Source organism: Stegostoma tigrinum, chromosome 26 (genome assembly GCF_030684315.1).
Source record: "Stegostoma tigrinum isolate sSteTig4 chromosome 26, sSteTig4.hap1, whole genome shotgun sequence".
Classification (NCBI taxonomy): domain Eukaryota; kingdom Metazoa; phylum Chordata; class Chondrichthyes; order Orectolobiformes; family Stegostomatidae; genus Stegostoma; species Stegostoma tigrinum.
This window is the reverse complement of record NC_081379.1, coordinates 7,535,682-7,549,571: the sequence shown is the minus strand read 5'-3', so window position 1 is coordinate 7,549,571 and position 13,890 is coordinate 7,535,682.

The following is a 13,890-nucleotide window of genomic DNA, read 5'->3' as shown; positions in this document are numbered from 1 at the left end:
TCCTTCCTCACTTCTCGCTGTCTATCATAGAACTGAGAATGTTTAGTGTCCAAGTCACTTTTTATTGGTGTTTCCTTGCCTTTGTTCTTTCAATTTCTTGTTTCTATTAGCGAAATTGCAAGAACTGATTAATTGAGATTGTGAACTTCAGAGTCTTTACATAGGTATATGCTGTTCTCTAAACATCTGACAGGGAAGATGCAGCATTTTGAAACAGTGAATCAGACCCCACATTAGTTGCAACTGTCGGACTGCACCTTTGGTTATGGTGCCAAGGTGTCTGCTGAGAAATGAAGGATCATCTGAAAGCTTTGTTTCTTATTACAAAGATTTTTTTTTCCGCAATACTTCTCTCTTAATGAAGTATGAAATGAGTGAAAACAGTTGACGAAGACCACCAGGATCAAAATTTTTTTCTTAAGACTCTGCAGTTTGTCTGTCATCATACCAGTTTATTTACTGTCCTTCAAATAAAGTTTGTGCAAACACATTACACCTGCCTTTTACCCATTAACCTTTGTAAGTCAGGTCAGGGTTGGGTGAAGAGGTCAAAATACAGCCCATGTAGAACGTTGCAAATTTCTTTCTCTTGGGGTTCTAAAGTCCAAGTTAGTAAATTAGCCCATCCGAGCATACTTCAAGGGAATTTGGTAGGCCATTGCTAGACCATCTGAAACCCATTCAGCAACTGAGTGTTTCATATGTTTTCTTATGAGTGTGCTGTTTCTAAAGATGCACAAGGAATGAGCAGTCAATCTATGACACTCTAATGGATCAGACATTTTTTAATTCACTTTTTTTTATTTGACTGGCTGAATATTTAAATTGAAATATTAATAACTATTTGCCCCAAATTGTATCTTAAACTGACGTTGATTTGTTTCAAAAACTTCGATATTATCTGTTCAAAGTTTACAAGGTGGATGCAGGTTTGTAACTGTTGCATAACTAAGCTTTAAAGCTAAATTTCTTTTTAATGTACTTGAGAAATCAAACTTTAAAAGTTGGCTATAATTTAATGGGAATATTGAGTATGCAGACTTCATTGCCTACAAATACATTTGTCGAAGATTTTCATTTTGCACTGACCAGAACAGTTTACAAAAGTACCAATTCAAGGAGGCAATCAATATTTCAGCTTGAGCTGATTAGTTGGCAAGTGAGCATCTTGCTAATGTGCAAGTTAATGAACCTTGCATTTAAGTGCCAAATTTGTTTCAAACCTGGCAGTTAACTGGCAATCATCATTAATGGATGCATTCTCCACAGTAGTACGCCTACCAAATTCCACTTGCCAACTGAGCGGCTCCTCTCACCTAGTATACATATTTTCGCCTCAATAGTTTTCTTGAATTACCTGGAGTGCAAGACTCTCAAAATTTGACAAAACGTCTGTCTTCAGCAATAATGCTGTTACGTACTACCAACCAGCTATTTGTACACAAAGTTTAATCTGTACTTAACTTCTAAGTACCAAATATCACTTATTCATAGTCCATAATTATTTGCATGCCATTTTAACAAGTGATTTAGTTATTTTGTAAGTTGACATAACCAGAGTATTATCTTTGCTCTTCATTTTGTGTAGATTTTTCTCCAAATGACCACTAAATTAAGATGTGAATTTGAGAATCTGCATAAACTAATTGAATTTTTCTTGTCAACAAAATGTGAGGCTGGATGAACACAGCAGGCCAAGCAGCATCTCAGGAGCACAAAAGCTGACGTTTTGGGCCTAGACCCTTCTTCAGAGAGCGGGATGGGGTGAGGGTTCTGGAATAAATAGGGAGAGAGGGGGAGGCGGACCGAAGATGGAGAGAAAAGAAGATAGGTGGAGAGAGTATAGGTGGGGAGGTAGGGAGGGGATAGGTCTCCCTGGACTGACCTATCCCCTCCCTACCTCCCCACCTATACTCTCTCCACCTATCTTCTTTTCCTCTCCATCTTCGGTCCGCCTCCCCCTCTCTCCCTATTTATTCCAGAACCCTCATCCCATCCCCCTCTCTGATGAAGGGTCTAGGCCCGAAACGTCAGCTTTTGTGCTCCTGAGATGCTGCTTGGCCTGCTGTGTTCATCCAGCCTCACATTTTGTTGTCTTGGATTCTCCAGCATCTGCAGTTCCCATTATCTCTGAATTTTTCTTGTGTTCACTTTTCAAAAAAGGTGAAGTACAATTAGCTCTGCACTAGTATAGTGCTTTGTGTAGTCCAGCACTGCTAGTGGCATGGTGCGTAATCAGCAGGTGTCTGAATTTTTAACTCCCAGAAAGTAAATTGTGTATGGTTTGGGAGCTGAAAAGTTCTTGCTGCCCAATCCAACTTGACAGTGGAACATGCTACAATACCAGAAGTATTTTGAAACCTTGCTGCTCCCTTGGTTCCTTTCATATGTTAGAAGGATTTGTGTAGATATTTGACCTATTAGCCTGTTGCAGGTTTTGCTAGACATGGACCCAAATGCATTCAAACTGTTGTTTAGGTAAATAAGAGTGCAGCAATTTTTTGCAAAACTGGAAAAGGTGCTGTTTCCATACTACTAAACTCAACGTGATTAGATAGAAATGTTGTATACAGCTATACAGCAACTGAGTACCTTCTGGAAAATTATAATAAGCCAAAAGTACTAACTAGCCTATGTGGGATAGGTGGTGCTAACACTTACAAGGTGCATGAAAGTTATAGGATTTCTGGTCAAAATCTATAATGTGATACTGCTTTAACTGTAAAAATACTTTGAAGAACCAACTAATAAAATGTATTTTATTTGTTAATGGGCTGCAAACATTTTTACTTTGAGCTTTAAGTAAAACTTTTCAACTGCTTTCTCAATTTTTGGACTCTTAGTTAGAAATGTTCTAACTCTTTGACTTCTGCAATAATCCCCTACACGCATGAAGGGATTTAATCTGGCAAGGGCAAATCCGTGATACTGAAATTTTATCTATCTTGGACAGTACTTTTGAATTTGCTTTGTTTTTAAGACTGAGACTGATCTGTGAAGATAGTTTGGATGAGTAGTGGCTAAGCTCCATTGATTAATGTGGAACCAAATTCAGCTATTTGTGATTTCATTCTACATTAATGTATCTTCCTGTTTTTAAAGTGGATTTAAAATACATGCATACCTGACTAATGCCGTTCCTTCTGCATAAAACTCGTCCCCTCTGTGGGTGACATCCTAGAAGACTTCTGGAAATGTGCACCTGGTTTTTCCACTTAGTTTAACCGAGAATGCAGCTGTTGTATGAGGAAATGAGCTTTACAAAATCTCAGCGTTGGTAACTATTTACTTACTGACAATTTCACCAGCTTTTTCAAGTCAGTTTACTTTTTTTTTCTTTCCCTCCCCCTCCACTCCCAGTCTCATCCTCCCCTCCTATAGTCACTGAGCCTTAAGTGGAGAAATGCAGAATTGCCTTATCCATGAAACCATTTGTTCTGCGCCCTATGAAAATAGTTGAGACCTCGAATACAACTGCTAGACTTGTTAGGCCATTTTGAGGACGGCTAAACCAAAGAGAGCCACTTCCGTTTTTGTTCTGTAAAGGATGCAAGTAAATATCCAGTACATCAATCCAATCATTTCATGGTAGCCATTATTCGTGGTACAGATCTATGGAATTTGATGGAGTTCCAAGCAATGTCTCCTGGTATTTTCTGCAGGCCTCTAGGTAATTAGACCAGTCATAAATACTGTGCCATCCTATTCCCTTGTGTAGTATCTTTTTAACTACATCCAAGATGCCCCAGAGAGCTTTACACAATGAAATAGAAATTTGAGCCAGTTTGAGTACAGGAAGCTCCACGAACAATATGACCAGCTAACCTGTTTGGAACATTAATTGACATGAGTATTGATTTAAGACAGGAAGGAAGGTGTACTTAGTCATGTTCAAAGTAGTACCATGGATTCTTTTCAGGCACCTCGAAGGGAGTTAGGTCCTCTGTTAAATGTCTCTCAGAATATCCTTGTATTCACTCGTGGGAAGTTCTTGCTTCTAAGCCAGCATTTAGTGCCCATCCCTCGTCGTTGAAGTGGTGGTAAGCTGCCTGCTTCAACCACTGCAGTCCCTTTCATCTGGGTGTCCCACTTTCCTGTTCAGCAGGGAGGTCTGGGTTTTTGACCCAGTGATACTGAAGCAATGACCATATTTCCAAGACTGGGTGCTGCGTGCTTTGGAGAAAAACCTGTCCAGGGTGATGGTACCAGTTTTCCAATGTAATGCTCATTTGGTACTTCAAATGTCAGCATAGATGGTGTCTTCTTTTGTGTGGTCAGGTCTCAAATCTCTGGTTTCAGCAGTGCTGTAGCTGGTACTCATGTCCCACAGTCGGGTTCAAAGTGCAGGATTTGCTCTCTTCACTTAATTCTGCCTCTGCGTCATTTAAATTTGTTTTATTCACTTACAGGATGTAGGTATTGCATTTTCGACCAGCACTATTTACCGTTCCCTCCTCGAGGGCTGCTGGTGCAGTAGTGGTGCCTTGCCTCTGAACCAGGAAGCCTAAGTAAAGAAATTGAAAGATTCTCAGACAGCTCCTTCCAAATCCATGACCACTTCCATCTAGAAGGACAGGCAATTGGTGCATGGGAGCACCACCCCCTCCAACTTTCTCTCTGAGCCACTCACCATTCTGACTTGGAGATGTATTGCTGTTCCTTTACTGTCACTGGGATGAAATCCTGGAATGCCTTTCCGAGGAACTTGATGGATGGCTGACTTTTTGTTTTTTGTTTTGCCTGTCATTTAAGGAAAGCTGTGTATATGTTTGGAGATAGAGAACTGCAGATGCTGGAGAATCCAAGATAACAAAACGTGTGAAGCTGGATGAACACAGGCCAAGCAGCGTCTCAGGAGCACAAAAGCTGACATTTTGGGCCTAGACCCTTCATCAGAAAAGGGGGATGAGGAGAGGATTCTGAAATAAATAAGGAGAGAGGGGGAGGCCGCGCTCTCATTTCCTACCTACCAAACTCATCCCACCCCCTTGACCTGTCCATCCTCACCGGACTGACCTATTCCCTCTCCACCCCCCCACCCATACTCTGCACCTATCTTCTCCTCTATCTTCAGTCTGCCTCCCCCCTCTCTCCCTATTTATTTCAGAACCCTCTCTTCATCCCCCTTTTCTGATGAAGGGTCTAGGCCCGGAACATCAGCTTTCGTGCTCCTAAGATGCTGCTTGGCCTGCTGTGTTCATCCAGACCCATAGTTTGTTATCTGTGTATATGTTTGGATTGTTTTCATTATCTCTCCTTGGACCATCGATCATCTGAGAGTTGAAAAACTGGACCTTGTGAGGAGAGTGCTTTTCAGCGAACTGGATTGAGTTTATGGTCCATCAAAGTCAATGCTGCAGGAGCTTGTATGTTTGTAGATCTTCCTGCAAAATACCCTTTGGTAGAACAGATGAAGGAAAACTTGAGTACCCACACAAGCTGATTTAATCTTGGACTAATCCTGATCTATCTAGCCGCAGACTAATGTACAATATTGAACATGTGAGCCCTAACACACTCTAAACTGCAAATTGTGTTAAATAAAACTTTTTTGCAGCCTTTGCCTTTAAAAAAACTTAGCAAAGTAGGTCTTCCAATTAATTTGCACTGCTCATTCTTTCTTTTCAGTCTTGTTCTCTGGGTTCTGCCTGAGTTAAAGCAGGAAGTTTGTAACAACAATTTCTAGAACTACAAGTCTCAATGTTTAGTTGAGAACATTGAATGAAGTTAATGTAGGGTTCACTTGTGATTGGATCTCATTGTAACTAACACTGTCACAAAAGGCCAGGATCATAATTTTTAATAAACCTAGTTAATCTGGAAAAGATTTTTTTGACCATTACCATGTTCCCTGCTTCTGACAAAAAAAACTGAGAGCTTCTGAAACAGGTGCTTGTTAAATCTCACTGTTTTGAGTCTGTCTTGTGCTAGCAGCCTATTTAATCTGTAATAATACAAATGAGCACTTGTGTCCTTCCTATTATAAATCCAAAGAGGATGCAGTAACTCCTGCAGTTATGGCACTTTGAGTGATGACTAAACTGATCGTTTTATACAGAACTTACCCAGGTGTCCACAACAGGATATACATGACTGTAAGCTATCCTTTTACTTTCTTGTTTCTCATTTGATCTGGATGTTTTATGGAAAGCAGGAAATTCATTTTGTGCCCTGAGTGTTAGACTTGCCACTGCAGTTACCCTGTTAACAATCGATCAACTGTTATTTTTATTTTCCATCTGTTTTTGTCCTCAGAGTATTAACTGTATGAAACTATATAACTCTCCTTGAGGGACTAATTTCCTTGGCAGCATGTTGTGCAGGAGAGAATTATAAGTCAATATTGTACAGGTCAATCTGCCTCCTGACAGACTCTGGTCTGATTGCACAGTGGGCTGCCCAAGCTAATTTTGAAAGCTTATTCATCTGATTCAGCAATTCATTCCTTTCCTGTAATGGATTGAAGTACTTACAGGGTTACCCTGGTGTGTGGTTTAATAGAAAATGATTTCCCTCCCAAGTGCAATTCTTTGTGAATCTCTTTTCTGCTTCTCCCTTAAATCAGTGATCAGGCTCAGCCTGGGTGCAGGGGGAAATAATCACACTGGTGTACTAATCCTTCTGTTTCTGACATTGGGATTAAAGTGTTTGCAGAGGAAGGAGAAGGTGGTCATTACTTCATCGTTCTCAATGAAACCTCTGCTGTAACTTTTTTTTTCCAAGTCTAAAAACCAACCAATTTGCACTGGAATCTCAGTACCGGTTGATTATTTGGTCTGATGATTTGAAACATGTCCTTAGCATGAGGGGGAGTTGCTGAGAATGGGTATGCCAAGAGGAAACTTGAAAACTGAATTCCCTTTACCTCCCTCTACTCTCCCCTTTCCAGTGTTAGCTGCCCCATTTTTGGATTCACCTTTCCCACCCCCTCCACGCCCAGTTTCTCCACTTCGTCCACTCTCCTTTTTCTTTCTATGCTTGATCTTCCTCTCCTCCACCTCTCCCTTTCTGGATAAGTTGCTTGTTCTCCTTCCCACACTCACCTCATTCTCAGCTCTGCCCTCAACCCCTCTTTCACCCACCCCACCCCTAACCTCTTCTCCGAAACCCCCATTTCACACTCCCAGTTTTTTAAAAAAAATCCTTCCAAAGCTATATTTCTTAAAGCTAAGTATGTAGAATGAAAATACTTTGCTGTTAGAAATTGTCATTACATTTTACGATATTTTACTTTTGTTGGCAAGAAACTAATGCAGCTTTGGCACAGCCTGATTTAGTGCAGTGTGAAAGTGGGGGCTATTATACGTGACAGGTTACTAGTAGTGCTAGCCCAATGATTTGTACAAACAAGACATAATACAACCTATTCTCTATGGTTGGATCAGGTGTATTCAGTTAGAATTTCTCTGCAGCTTTCCCTCTGATGTTTTATTTTTTAAACTGTCACTACACCTTTTCCTGTTGATCCAGTCCACCACCATAACCCCGCCTCCCCCCCCCCCCGCCCCCCCCACCATGCTCTATCCTGCACCCCCTACGTTTTAAACAAAAAAGTTTCTACAGTTACTTGGGTGTATGAGGGGAATAAAAGCTGGGAATTCAAATCTTCAAGTCTTGGAAAAACGTATTCTCAAATTTGTTCAAAGTTTGGTAAACTTCTATTTGCTGAGAGTGCTACAAGCAGCGCTGATAAAGTGATTGTGACAGCCAAAATTTGTATAGGGGTTAAAATAAATTGTAGCCAAAAAGCTTACGTTTATAGTCAAAATCTGTTGTCAGGCTGTGCTACAGTCAAAGCAGGATCTCTGGAATAAAACTACATTCTGAATGGAAATACTTGTCTCGTTCTTGGTGCAAAAAGATGCAGCTTCGCTTAACAGTAATCTAACAGAACATCTAATACAGAAGATGAGTTAGACTGGGACACAGTGCGAGTGCGAGATAGCATAGTCTATGTAGCAGGTCTAAAAATATTTCATCAATTTTATTTGGCCTCTTTCTTCTTGCGTTTACTGGTCACAGGCAGCAGTAACCCAGTGGACCTGCAGATAGAGTGGGTTCCAAACCTATACCAGCTCAGACAGGGATTGGACTGAGAGGCAACAGCCTAATAGTATCATCACTGCACTGTTAATCCCAGGACTCAGGTTCAAATTCTGCCATGACGGATAGGAGAATTTGAATTCAATTTTTTTTTAAATTCTGGAATTGAGTCTAAAGATGACTGTGAATCTTTTGTTAATTGGCAGGGAAATCCCATCTAGTTTACTAATGTCCTTTTTGAGGAAGGAAACTGCCATTCTTACCTGTTTGGCCTGTATGTGACTCCAGGCACACAGCAATATGGCTGCCCTTTTTAACTGCCTTCTAGGCAATTAAGGATAGATAATAAATGTTAGTCTAGCTAGTGATGCCTGTCTCAGAAAATAAACCCAGTCATGTTGATGCTAATTTGATCCAAACTGGTACTTAGAAAATCATGGTATTTTAAAAAGCCATGGCATTTGCTGCCAACATGAGATGCTATGGTTATGTGCACTTTTCCAGACACGTTGTAGTCTGTTGTTATGGACTGTGACTCATGGCTGGAGCAGGAATCCCTCTTGCTCTCCTCACCTACTGTAGGTGTTTGTTGGGAATTTAATTGGTATTCCACCTTTGGCCATCAAGCCCTGAGGTCAGACTTGAACCCAGAGCTTCTACCTCAGAGGCAGGGCCCTCCTTTTTATGACCTTAGATGCAAATTAATAAGTTGGCAAGCAGGTTGTGTACGCCGTTAATAAGATATAGAGGATTGTGGGCATGATTAAAGGCATGGAATGACGAAAATGAAGTCTTTGTAGAACACTGATTCAACATCAACTTGAGTACTGTACCCAGTTCTGTGCACCGCGTCATAGGTGTGTGAAGGCATTAGAGAAGCTCCAAAGAGGTTAGGAAGATTAGCTCCAAGGTTGAGGCTTACGAGATTGGAGAGATGGGACAGCTCTCCTTAGACAGAAGGCCAAGAGGACATTTGATAGTGTTTAAAATAGTGATCGTTCTAGTCAGTTTATGGAGAGGAATGGTTCCCAATGGTGGAAGTGTCAAAGGACACCAGTTCAAGGTGATTAGCAAAATGAGCCGAAGGCAACATGAGGGAAAAAACGTTTTCGCACAGTGAACAGCAAGAGCAGGGAATGTGTTGTTTGAGAGTGGGGTGGAGACGCCTTCGAGTGTGGCTTTCAAAAGAGAATTGGATAGTTTATCTGATAAGAAATACATGAAAACTCTATAAGGGAAAGGCAGTGGTGTGGATCTCATTGAGTTGCTCTTGCAAAGATGCGATGGGTTGAATGGCCTGCTCTTATGTTTGCAGGATCAAAGCATATAGTTAGCAACAATCATGATTTAGGTATTGCTCAAAGGCAACCATGAGTTTTCAATGCACAGGAAGGGCTTAAATTTACTGCTACCTCTCTGGACCATTTTAATTTTAAGCAGACTTTACATCCAACTATGCTGCAATGCCACGAATTAGTAGCAATAATCCACTTTGTCATGAAATAGAACCAGCAGCAATCAGCAATGAAAAGAAAATACTCTCACCTCAGATAATAGTCAGGGACATCAATTTTGAGGAAGACAATAGCCCTTCTCACGGAAGGTCTTTATCAATTTGGTTTAGCGCTTGCTCTGCGGGGATGAGGACTAAGAAACATTCCCATAAACTGGTGAGCGTCAGAAAACAACAACTAATTTTAAATGTTGATGTCTTTCAGACATTTGCACACAACTCACCGTCTCACTTTCTGCAACGTTTTCTCTTGTCAACACCCCACTTTCCAAAGGATTTGATTTGTTGATGATTGCTCTTCAAGTGCCGATGAAAGAACCGATTCTATCCCTTGTGTAAAATACTGTCGAGTTGGTGTACGGCTTAAAGCACATGTGGTTGGCTTGAGTGTAAGTGTTGAGTCCTCAATGATCAACATGGTCACTGAAAGGTGGCCCATGTCAGAGTGGGATATGGGTGTCCAATTGCTGCTGTCACATGTGCCCAGGGAGCTGTATGTGAGCCATGACCACCCCAGGAAGCAAAGAGATGGTATCATGAGATTATAAGAAAGAGGCCATTCAGCCCATTGAGTCTGCTTCTCCATTGAATATGATCAGGGGTAATCTGATTGTAGCTTAATGCCACTTTCTTGCTTACCTCTCCTCCTTAACCATTGACTTGCTTGGCAATCAAAAATCTGTGAAAGTTGGATCTTGGAAGTTTAATTTCCTAAACAGCTTTGAAGCATGGGTTTGAAGAAGAGCAGAATGGATCTGCTCAACAGGGAAAGTAATGAATGGTAAGAAGCCGTAGGGAGTGAATAAACAAAACAATTTCAAGGAAATAATGAGGAGAGGCCAGAGTCTGGGTCAGGTACATTTCAAGAGGATTTGTAAGAGTTACTGTTGATGGAAAATTTTAAATGAGGAAGAGACCATCAATGTGGGACGGCTTCAAGGTTGAAGGAAATTATTGGAAAAGTAGAAAAACGGCACATGCTAGAGAAATATGCAAAGTCTACCATGAACCAAAAAATTCTCTTTGGAATAAGCGTGAATGGCATTAAGGATGATACAGGATATATGTAATTCTCATGCTCTCTATATGTGAGAAAAGAAACGTACAGTATATGTGATCTTAGCTGCTGATGTGTAAGTACAACGTGTATAGATAAATATGAGTACAGTAGCTCATTCACACTTTGCGTTCATTCAATTTCAATGATTCCAGTGCTCTTCTGGCCAGCCTTCCAGCCGCTATAGCACTCCTGCCTGTATCTCAGTCCATATCAGGGTCCAACTCACCCATACGCCTGGGCTTGGTGACCGAATTGTTCCTAATCCACCAACAATTCAAATTTGACATTATTAGAATTGTAGATCCCTTGTTCATTTCCTATCCCTGTAACCATTTTTCACACAGTACGTAGGTGGGGTGTGAAATACACTCCGTGAATGTGTGGTGGAGGTAGGGTCAATTGAGGCTTTCAAGAGAGTATTGCATCTATTGAAATAATCACCCAATGTGCAGAGTTATGGGGCAAAGGCTAGATTTCCACACCAAGTCAAAATACACAGTGGGCTGGTGCAGACACGATGAACTGAATGGCCTTTTGTTGCACTGTAACAAATCTGTGATTCCAGCCCTACAGCCCTCCATACTCCCTCTGATTCTGAATCCTGCACTTCCAATTCCAACTCAATCTCGCCACTAGCAGGTTCTGCCTTTGTTGTTGGAATAGAGTTTGAGGGAATATCTATTGGAGGATGGGAAGGACTTATTTCCATTAGTGAGGGCCAATAGGTGGGTGGAGAGAAAATTGATGGAAAGTAATTAATGCATTTACACAGTGAAAGGGTTTTGGAACTCGCTGCCTGAAATCTGTGGGGCTATTAAGAAATATCTGGAAGCTCTGAGTGGCCAAGTAAGTCACTCTCAGATGGTTTCAACACAATGGCCTCTTTCTCCGCTGTCAATCAGTCATGGAATCATTGAAATCTACCACACAGAAACAGGTCATTTGGCCCATCTAGTCTGTCCCAGTCAAAAACTGCCACCTAATTAAGGAGAGGCAATGGCCTAGTTGTATTATCACTGGACCGTAAATCTAGAGACCCAACTGATGTTCTGGGGATCCAGTTTCAAATCCCATCACAGCAGATGGTGGAATTTGAATTGAATTCAATAAATATCTGGAATTAAGACTCTAATGATGACCGTGAATCTGTTGCCAATTGTTGGAAAAACCCATCTGGTTCATTAATGTCCCTTCAGGGAGGGAAACTGCCATCCTTACTTGGTCTGGCCTACATGTGACTCCAGACCCATAGCAATAAGGTTGACTCTTCACTGCCCTATGGGCAACAAATGCTGCTTAGTCAGCAATGCCCTCTTCCCGTGAATGAATAAAAAAATTATTCTCATCTTATTTTGCACAGCAATCGAGTACCTCGCCAACTTTCGTATGTTTCTATAGTGACCGTTCAATCTCTGTCTCTTCTTCAATATCACTTTAGGCACTAAGTGCGTCACCAAAACTTTGTTGTCTTCTTTGGCTCCCAGTCATCTTATTTCTGGTTCAAGCTTTCTTAAGCATCTTCGAGTGCTTTACACGTTAAAAATGCAAATGCAGCTTTTTTGCTGCGACTTGCACTAAGAACAATTCCTGTGGCTGTCCCTGTTCAGTTGTACAACATTTCACTCACGTTGAAAACACCGCTAGCCTCACGGCCAGACAGACACATGCATTCTGTGACCGGAAGTCTCTGTTCTGCTGGGTAGAAGTTCGAACAGCTTTTCTCTGAACACAATCGTCTTGGTGAAAGCAAACAGTGCCCGGCTCATGACAATGGCTTTGAGGATTGGAATGCCCAACCCCCTTCCTTTCAGCGGGGATAATCACTGAATCCACTGCTGTCATGAGGCATCAGGGACCAAGCCTGGAGATGGCTATTCCTCCCTTTTCTGAACTGAGCCCTCTGCCAGGAAAGGTTAGGCCAGGTTCATCAGTCATGGCTGACACAAATCTTTCTCCAGTGTTGTGAAAGAAAGCGTAACGCTGACACAGCCATACTGTAGCGTTGTGCTCCACTGAACGCAGTGATTTTTAACAGTTTGGAGTTTATGTTATGACTAGAATCTTTTTATACTCCAACTGCACTTTTTTTTTGTTTGAGAAAAGGACATGCATTTCTGTAGCACCTCTGGCGGGCTCGGGGCCTTCCAAAGCGTTTCGGAATGGAACCTCTCTTCTGATTTAGGAAACCCAGCCGTTGTTTTTCATTTTTGCCCAACAAGCTCCTACACAAAATAACAATAATGAACTGAAAGGCAGGAGCAAGACAAACATGGGTGAGAAAGTAAATTGTCTAAATGACACAGTGGGGTGGGCTGGTGGCTCAGTGGTTAGCAATGCTGCCTCACAGCACCAGAGATCCAGGTTCGATTCCACCCTCAGGCAACTGTCCGTGTGGAGTTTGCACATTCTCCCTGTGTCTGTGTGGGTTTCCTCCAGGTGCTCTGGTTTCCTCCCACAGTCCAAAGATGTGCAGGCTAGGTGGATTGGCCATACTAAATTGCCCATAGTGTCTAGGGATGTGCAGGTTAGGTAGATTAGCTATTGGAAATGCAGGGTTACAGGGATGGGGTGGGTTTGGTGTGATACGCCTTGGAGGATCAGTGTGGGCTTTTTGGACTGAATGGCCTCTTTCCACATTCTATGACATGAGGAGGCTACAGAAAGATATAAGTGAATAGGCAAAAAATTCTGGCAAATTGAGTACCACATTGGAAAATGTGAAATTGTCCATTTTTCACAGGAGAAATAAAAAAAGCATCTTATTGTTGACAGTGCAGATGATAGTCAGATGCAGAGGTGTTGTAGTGCATTTAATTAGGATAGCTAATAGAATGTTATCATATATTACGAACAGAATTGAATACAAAAATAGGGAGGGTATGCCACAGTGCCACATTTCACTAGTTGGACAACATCTGGAGTACTGAGTACAGTATTTGTCTCCTCAAGTAAGGAAGGAAATGCATTAGATGTTGTTTAGAGAAGATTGTTTTAAGAAAATTGGTGGATTGTCTTATGAGGAAATGGCAGACACACTAGGCTTGCATCTATTGGAGTTTAAATGAGTAAGAGATGACTTGATTGAAATATGCGAGATCCTGAGTGGTCTTGACCAGGTCAATATAGAGAGGATGTTTCCTGTTGCAGGAGAATCTAGAACTAGGGGTCACTGTTTAAAAATGATGAATTGCCATTTAAAACAGGTGAGAAAGACATTTGGGTGAGATCCTTTGGAACTCTCTTCCTTAGAAGGTGGTAGAAGCCAAATCTTTGA